General features: G+C 38.5%; 1 pseudogene; it reads left to right on the top strand.

Annotated features, from left to right (window-relative positions):
- The first annotated feature begins 322 nt into the window (after positions 1-322).
- Positions 323-1,680, top strand: LOC103677669 (annotated as a pseudogene).
- Positions 1,681-9,496: the final 7,816 nt, after the last annotated feature.

The raw sequence follows: 9,496 nt of genomic DNA, 5'->3' as shown, positions 1-9,496 counted from the left end.
TTTCAACTGCCTCTTCCACCCCACCCGGGGTTAAGGCAGGGAGGGAGAGTGACACAGCGAGATTCTGTGAAGGCCTGATCCTAGGTTGTTGGTTTTGGGAGTCATAAGGTATCCTTCTGGAGTCTTCAACGTGAGGACCTGATGGGGTACCTGGAAGCCCGCAGAAGCATCACCACTCCCACCTCCAACTGCATCTGGGAGATATTCACTCTCACGTTGGTCCACACTCAGTCTCCAGCACTAGTTTCTGGCTCCAGCAGCTTCTGCTCCAAGAAATTGAAAAAGTCCTTTGAGCTGTGCTAGATCCACAATGTAAGTATAATTCTGTTCGATATTTCTGTTCAGGTGCCTTTTTATATCTGTGACCTGGACAGTTTCGCTTCTTTTTTATTTCAACTTCAGTCAAGTCATTCAGTTGTCTGCATATGTGCCTATCCGGGGGTCTGGGCCCTGTGGATCGTTCCCTAAAATATTTTATCCCTGTTTCACTCATGCTCCAAGGCCAGCGTTAGAGTCACAGTTCAAAGCATACAAAATTGTGATATGATAATCATGCTGAAGGTCCAGAAAAAAACAATGTGACATTATCTTCTAAATCAGATATAATTTTTAATGAAAGTGGTCAGGAATTGAGGGACTTAGACTCTCAGATGCATACCTTTAGTATGTAACTGCTTGGCCTACCACAGAGACTTGTCAGCACAAGGAAAGCAGCACGTAAAGAAAAGTCTTTACCTGAGTTATCTAACAGTCCCTAGTGTTATTATTTGTCTCTTTCAGTGAAGCTGTGTTGGCTTTGCCCAGGACAGTGCCCAGTCATAGACAGCACACAAGCATGTCATCTTCATGAAATCACCTCTGTGGATAATGGTAGTGACTTTGCTGATTTGAAAGGAGAGCTAGATAAATATATCCCCAAATACCTTGTTGGAAAAGTTAAAGTAATAAGAAATACAAAGTGTGAGGGATTGATTCGAGGAAGAATGATTGGAGCGACCCATGCTACAGGAGAAGTTCTGATGTTGCTGGACAGCCACTGTGAAGTGAACATGATGTGGTTGCAGCCCTTGCTGGCTGTCGTCCAGGAGGACCGGCTGACCGTGGCTTGCCACCCAGCTGATATCATCGGTGCAGACAGGCTTGTCTACAGCTTGTTGTCCTCCGTGGACCAGGGAGGATTCAGCTGGGGGCTACACTTCAAATGGGCCCTTGTTCCCCTTTCTGAGCCACGAGGACCAGGGGGAGGTAATACATCAATAAAGTTACCCGCAATGACTGAAGGATTGTTTGCCAGGAATAGACACTATTTCAGTGAATTGGCAGTATGACAGTGGCATGTAAATCTGGAGGAAAAGATTTAAAAATATCACTTAGGATCTGAAAATGTGGTGGTAAGCTCTTCATCACCCCTTGCTTTACAGTAGGACATGTTTTCTGAAAAAAAGGCCACCATATGGATCTCCTAAAGGTTAGGACACCGTGACACATAACTCTTTGAGGCTGGCACATGTTTGGTTGAATGAATATAAGGAGCATTATTTCCTTAAGACCTGATCTGAAGACCAAAAATTATGGAAATATCAATGAGTGTATTGAAATGAAGGAGAAATTGGGTTATAATCATTTAAAAGGTATTCAGATAATATTTACCCAGAAATGCAGATATCTTCACAAGGATAATATGGAAGGAGGCACAGTAAGTGTAAGAAAAATTAGTTAAGAAACTGTTGCATAGCCCAGAGGAAAGCCACAAGAGACCTAAGGACGGTCTGAACTAAAGCAGGACTTGACTGATTATCTTACATACTTCACATTGGAATTTTTTGTTTGGAAAGTAGGATGTAAGTGCATTAAAAACAAACAAATAAGAGATTCTAGTTTCAACCATTGCTTCATACCCACTACTGCTTTATTTACTATGTGCAAGAAAGTTTAGCAAACCCTAAATTTATTATTCAAAGATAAATAAGACAGAGCGCATTTCCCCAAAGAACATACAGTATACCATAAGAGACAAACAGATGCTAATGCTGTTATTCTTTCATTCATTAGAAGTCAAGGTGAAGACGGAGATAAATTAAAGGCTGACTCCCAAAGGATGGGAGGAGATGTAGACGTCACCAAAGATGGCAGGCAGGGTGGGACCGCACAGCTGGCAAGGAAGATGATAAATTAAAAGTGTGAGAGATAAAATACGAGTTCTGTGATCCATTAAAAATGTTTTTGTGAAGAAATGAATATACCTGGAAGATTATTAGATCAAGTTTACAGCTATGGAAGGTATGAAAGCTGAAGATAAAGACTCCCATGTTATCGCAAGCTGATGGGAAGACATTTTACCACAAGACAGAACAAAACAAAAAAGTGTACTTTGACTTTGCAATGTAATGAGGGATTGATTGAGACTGTATTGTGTATGACCTTGCATAAATGACTTCACTTTTGGTTCCCAATTTGCTCTTCAGTAAAATTAGAAAATAAAGCTAAGAATTTTTCCAAAACTAATATACATTCTGAGTGAATTCCATCCTTTTCTTGGTGCCCATCTCCCTGTCTCCACCAAACTTTGAGAATATTCTTGTAACAAACAAGAGGGAATCAGCAAGTCAATATAATTGTGTTTTGTTTTGTTTTTTTATATGCCAGTTTGCTATGGAATTGCTCACTGATGGATCATGTTACACTGGAAAAAATCATCACTAAATAATCTCAAAAGGTGTTCCCTCTCTAAGCTGAAAAAGCCATTTTTTCCCCCATTTCCCCTACAACTGAGTGACATTTGTGCTGCTGGAAATCCAAGGGACAGCCCCATGAAAGTCCCCATCCATCATTGCACTGAAATCTGCTCTGCATTCCCATGACAATGTCTACTGAGTTTGGTTTTCTTAATAAGAGCTGCAGTCGGTCCCTAACATGTGGAACAGCAGGAAGTGGTGAAAATGTAATACTCTGTCTTACACAGAATAGGTGCTGGTAATTTTTTTTTAATTCAAATTCATTTGTTTTTGCTAAACGTTAAGGATTATTTTAGCAGTGCTCAGCATGTGATTGTGTGTTAAAGAGTGCCAAAGATCCTCTGGGTGTTGCTCACATAATTTCTGATTTGAACAACACTCTAAGAAAAAAAGAAAACACACTAAAAAAGAAAAGGAAAACAAAAGAGCAAAGTTGCATGGGTCACTGACTATAAACGTATATTAAATTAACAAGACTCTCATCCTCTAATTATGTAATACTGTAGTAGTATGAGTCCTGGTTGCCAATTCGGGGTAATGCATTTTAGGACATGGCAGTAGATTATAATAGAAAAAGATGGGCCAAATCAAATTTGAGAATAAGGAAAGTGAAGTTGAATATAGGTGAACTTTTTTGAATGAGATGGATGAACATCTCTGAATGAAAAATTCAAGACTATGTAGCAAACTGCCTCCCGAGGGAAACGAGAAAATTCAATTTCATGGGAAAATTAAAATGAGAATCAAAAGTCTCTAGAAGACACACACACGTATACACAGACACACACTTTTATTTGTGTTTAGCAAAACCATGTAGATTACTAGCTAAGCTAATAGATCTTTTACATCTGTATGTCTTTTCCTTCCTTTGTTTCCATAAGTACTTGTAATCATTGTCCCAATCAACCAACGTTGATTTTTTTCTTTTAAATTCATCTGCCTTATTTCCTTATCTCCTCCAAACCGAAAGTAAGTGTAGATGTTGTATATTTTTGAATAATGTATCATGTTGAGGAGCTGCACAAGTATAAGTAACAGATTTAAAACCACAATTGACAGAGAGGGCACTCTGCAATGACAGGCTCTCGAGTCCAGAATTTTAAAGAGTTTTATTCAATTCTAGAAACCTCGTTTCCCTGCTTTGTTTCCAATTAAATAGAATTATTTAAACAAATCTCCTCATCTTTGTTTTGAATATTAGCACTAATTAAATTATGTGGTGAGATAGCACATATCTAGTCATCCTCTAACATTCCTATAAGATATGATCTCCGATATGATATTAAAGGGACCGAGGTATTGAGAATGAGGAAGTAACTTCTCCAAGTTTATATAGTTAACAAACAATGGAGGCAAGATGGAAAATTTTGACTCTAAAGCCTGCCTCTCAACCACTACTCCAAAAACTTGCAGTTAATTCTTAAATGCTGCAACCACGCAATGTATCCTTTCGATAAATGTGTAGCTTTCTCCAAAATGGTACTAGACTTTCATAGAAGATGCCTATAGGTCTCAGAAAATCATGGTGTGTGTCCGTTAACTTCAGGGTGATACTTCATGACAAGGAAGATTGAGACGAGAAAAAATTACGATTGACATCCCCAATAAACTTACTGCCAATGAAGAACAATTTTTACCATTCATGAAGACTCTCTCCTTGACCACATTTTAGTCAAGCAGCTCTGAGCTTTCTTCTCAATGAGGCCTCAGTCTTGGCCCCAGCCTTGCCAGGCCTGCATAGCCCAGTTCTGGCAAGAATTCTGTTAAGTCAGTTTCCAAGGAAGCCCCCACCCTTGATACCTGATCATCCTCAATATCTGATCAAATTCCTCATGTTCCACCATATGCCCCCCACCCCCACCCAAGGGATATATGCTCAGTCTGGCCTGCCCTCAGCAAGAATCTTGTTAGGTCAGCTTAGCAAGAACGCCCCTAACCTTTGATGTCTTTTCTCAGTAATCTTCCATCCACCAACCACCTCCCCCGCCAAACACCCACCCACCTACCCTGCTGCGAGACTACAAATCCTCCCTTGTCATTACATTCAGAATCGAGCCCAGTTCTATACTGATGTCTCATTCCCTTTATTATAATAGTTCCTGAATAGTCTGTTTTTACTGCTTTAACTACTTTCAGGCTCTGTTATTATTTTTTTTTCTTTAACACCATACACATGCTGGGCAGAGAAGCATGAGGAGAGGAATGAATTTTGAAGATAATGACAATTTTTAAAAGCCCACAGTTTTTCTGCCTATATTTAAAGGATTCTTTGCAAGGAAGTTTTTAGAATATGATCATTTGGTTCAAATACTAGCATAGAAGCTGTGTTTATTTGCTTTGGCAATATTCCTAAACTCAAGGGAAGGATGCGAGAGTTTACTTCACTTCTTCAAAATATCAACTTTGCCAGGCAGCGATGGACTGCATCTTTTAATCTACAAGTGGGCGCTCTCCTACTGAAAAATTACAGAATCAACCTGAAGCATGTTTTGCAGCTACTCCTTCCCACCAGTACTCTGGTACTTTGATTAGGATTTACTGTGGCTAAAATAATGCCCTTATCGTCTTGTTTACTAGCTTTTCCGAGTAGGAAATATCTTTGGAGAAGAAAAAACAGGTTTGATCCACAATCCCTTCTCCACAGGGTAAACCACAGTTATCAGTGATAGTGTTCTTACGGAGTGAGATCGTATTGTTCGAAACTGCATTTCATGAAACAGGCAAAAAAGATTCTGCAATATTATCAAGTGAGCACTTTGAATACGGGAATAACAAAAGCAGAGTTTATCTTTCATTTGAAAATGAGTCTTTTGTGCTTTCTCTTGCGCGCTAAAGAAATCATTTACATCAACTGCTTAAAACAATGACAACAGACACCTCTTAGCAGCAGGTAGCGGATGGACAAATTTCCACCAGCAAAGTTAGCCCTTGCACAAGGCAGAATGTATGTAACTTGTACTTTTATAGTCTTTGAATTCTTGTATGATTCAATTATAATTTTTGCAGGCCAAGGAAAGCCCCTTCCCTTCGCTCCTACTGAAATGCTCTTAAAATAAGTCTCTGTGTTTTTTCAATGACATGATTATGAAATGTATTCCGCTGCCCCAGGTCCCACAACAGAAGCTTTCCCATTATTTTCTACAAGATCCAATAGAGCATTCTTGATTTCAATCAGGTCAGACACCCTGTCACAATCCAATCTTGACACATCAATGACAAGGCATATCAGAGCAGTCAAAAGTTTACAACATGTAATAAAAACTGAACTAAAGTCAAGCATGCTATCCTCTTGTAGGCCCAGGGAGACTCTAGGCAACTAGTGATTTGTAGGCTCCATTACATCCCAAATGTTCGATGTATCTAGCCCTTGGCAGGGTGTCAAGGACAAGAAATAATCAGTCTTTAGAGATCACTTTTGAAATGCTATGCCCTCTGCTTCCTTCAGGTGAATCATTCCCTCCGCGTTGTCAGGATCCACTGATGAAAGCCGACGACTTTCAGTAGCCTGTGACAAGTGAGGTATCCCCTTCTCCATACGTGGAGGAAACACGGCTGTGCAATCAGCTTCCGCGCGGCGCGCGGTGAGGAAGGAGCTGCACACCACCGCCCTCGTGCGCTCCTCGCCGGAGTCGAAGTAACATGCAGGACGGATGCGATCTTGCACGTAGGGTAGAATGATCACCAGGGAAGCAGAAAGGGGGGCATTTTAAATCTTACTTGTAGATATTCCATACCTAGAAACCAAATTTGGTCTTCACGTGGAATCTTTAGATTCAGGGGAGTAGACTAGTATCGGGTATCTGAAAATGACACGGAAGTAAACGATGCAAATTGGCGGCCGTGCTCGCATAGCAGTAAGTATTAAATAGGCATTCTGGTCTGAATATAACTTTTAGTCCAGCTAAGATATGATAATGTATCTGCAAAGAGAGTTGTTATTGATTTTCAAATAGCAACTTTTTTTCTCATAATAGCCTTACATTTTTTTTCACTCACTGGAATTCCAATTATTTCAACCATAAAACCACAATAATTTAAGTTTCTCCTACCAATGCCCTATAGCTACCATATTTATTGTTAAAATACTAATTTTTAAAAACTGATTATTTTCTAGTTAATTCACATCTCTAGTTTCAGCTTCTCTCTTCACATGTAGTCCAGTTTCAGTTAATTCACTGTATTTTGAGGTTAGAGACTATATAATGCCTCTAAGGATAAAGAGAAATGTAAAAGACACCCCAAATTTTCATTTTGTATAGACAATGTATAGAACAATGTGCTGATAGAGGAGATAGAAAACAAGGATTCAAATATACCAATCAGTTACAGATTCTGGCAGACGATTTCTGGCTTTACTTTAATGCAATTGTGTTAATGTAAGACTATGACACATTCAATGTATTTCCCAAGTATTCTAGTTTTTAAAAATTGCAGAGATGAGAAAGTATTATGAAACCTAATTAGGGGCACCTGGGTGGCGCAGTCGTTAAGCGTCTGCCTTCGGCTCAGGGCGTGATCCCAGCGTTCGGGGATGGAGTCCCACATCAGGCTCCTCTGCTATGAGCCTGCTTCTTCCTCTCCCACTCCCCCTGCTTGTGTTCCCTCTCTCGCTGGCTGTCTCTGTCAAATAAATAAATAAAATCTTTAAAAAAAAAAAGAAACCTAATTAGTTCAATAATTGGGTCTTTTTTTTAATAATTTTTATTTTGTTATATTAGTCACCATACACTACATCCCTAGTTTTTGATGTAAAATTCCATGATTCATTACTTGCGTATAACACCCAGTGCACCATGCAATACGTGCCCTCCTTACTACCCATCACCAGCCTATCCCATTCCCCCCCCCCGAAGCCCTCAGTTTGTTTCCCAGAGTCCATAATCTCTCACGCTTCATTCCCCCTTCTGTTTACCCCCCTTCATTCATCTTACATATATTCCCAATAATACATGAAAAATATACATGTATATTGTAGGTATGTACACTCTTATATAAAAATTTAATTAAAAATATGTTTTACATCCTTACTATATAAAACTTAGTAAATATTTTACGAAACATTGCAAATTGTAGCATACTACTCTATTCTTTGTGACAAAAATTTTTTTTCTAAAGCATAAAAGCCAGTTTGAAAAGCAAAGAAACCCCTAGTTACATTCTTTTGGCTAACAAATCATCTTTAATTGTTTTTTATTTTAAAGAATATAAAATATATCTTTTATTGCTAAATGTTCAAAGTTCTTTTTGCTTAATACTTCCTCCTGCCTTTTTTTTTTAAAGATTTTATTTATTTATTTGACAGAGATAGAGACAGCCAGAGAGAGAGGGAACACAAGCAGGGGGAGTGGGAGAGGAAGAAGCAGGCTCATAGCGGAGGAGCCTGATGTGGGGCTCAATCCCATAACGCCGGGATCACGCCCTGAGCCAAAGGCAGACGCTTAACCGCTGTGCCACCCAGGTGCCCCTCCTCCTGCCTTTTAATATTCCATTTCAAGTACAATAACTTTGGGCCTTCATATTACAGCTGTTTAGGATACATGTGATCTATAATTGCAGAAGTTTTGGTATATGCCATCCTTTAAAAATCTTATATAACTACATAAAGAGATATATGTATGTATGTATATAAACATATTTATATTTTAGTATGTACTTTATATATAGAGATAGGTATAGATATAGTTACCCATACTACAGAACTTTTCAAAAATCTGAAATGAGATTAATTGCCACATTTACATTTATCACTGTAAAGAAGAAATTTTTCAAGTATTCTATTAAGCACTTTTAAAATGCTACCCATGCTTATTGTCTAGTCCCAGTCCCACATATTCTTTTATTTTTCCTGTTTTTTCCTCTTATTTAAAATCCACCCACCAACACATAATGGAAATATCCCAATTTCTCTACTACTTGAAATATTTTTTTAAATCCTACAATTATATCCTTTTACCTGAAATATATATTTTTTAAAAATCTTACAATTACATCCTGAGCCAAAAAACCCTCAAACAAATCAATCTAGTCTAAATAGACTATGTGGCAGATATCTCAATTCACAACCTATTATAACATGAAAAGCAAATGGGTAATGTGTTTTGAGTGCATTATAAAACTAATGTCTCTTTGAATTGAAACATCACAGATTGAATGCATGTGTTTATGTACAATTCTTTCAATATACAAAAAACAGTTTTTTGTAGAAAAACTAACACAAAGTAAACAAGAGAAAAGAGTAGAAAACAGATGTCGAACAAATTTGGAAGATGGCAAGCTGACAGACAAGTGATACCTGACTTGGCAAAATAGAAAAGGATGGATATCTATAGGAACACAGAGGAGAATCAACAAGAAGCAAACCTGGAAAAGTCTGAGGAATTGGAGCAACAACTAGCTCTAAATGAAAGTCTTTAGAGGGAATCAGACCTCCAAAAGCCTGGAGGACTTAGATGGGCAATTGCCTCTGCCAACGATGAGGGTAAATAAGAGTTATTCTATTTGGAGAAGAAACAGGAGAGGCCTTGTATCTGGAGTATGGGGCAAAGTTGACAATAGAGTTGAGACTCAGTACTCAATACAGCAAGTCAAGGTCAAGGTCACTATATTCACTCATAACCCATTGCCCTGACCAAGAATATTGGAGTCCAAGAGAGATTTATAGGTCTCTGCATTTTAGAAGTCCCATTAGGTCTGCTAAGTCTCTGGGTTATTACGCGATAGTGAGTCCTGATATAAACAAAGCTTGCCCATGCACAAAAAGC

Source organism: Ursus maritimus, unplaced genomic scaffold (assembly GCF_017311325.1).
Source record: "Ursus maritimus isolate PB19 unplaced genomic scaffold, ASM1731132v1 scaffold_10, whole genome shotgun sequence".
Taxonomy (NCBI): domain Eukaryota; kingdom Metazoa; phylum Chordata; class Mammalia; order Carnivora; family Ursidae; genus Ursus; species Ursus maritimus.
This window is presented reverse-complemented; position numbering and strand designations above follow the sequence as displayed.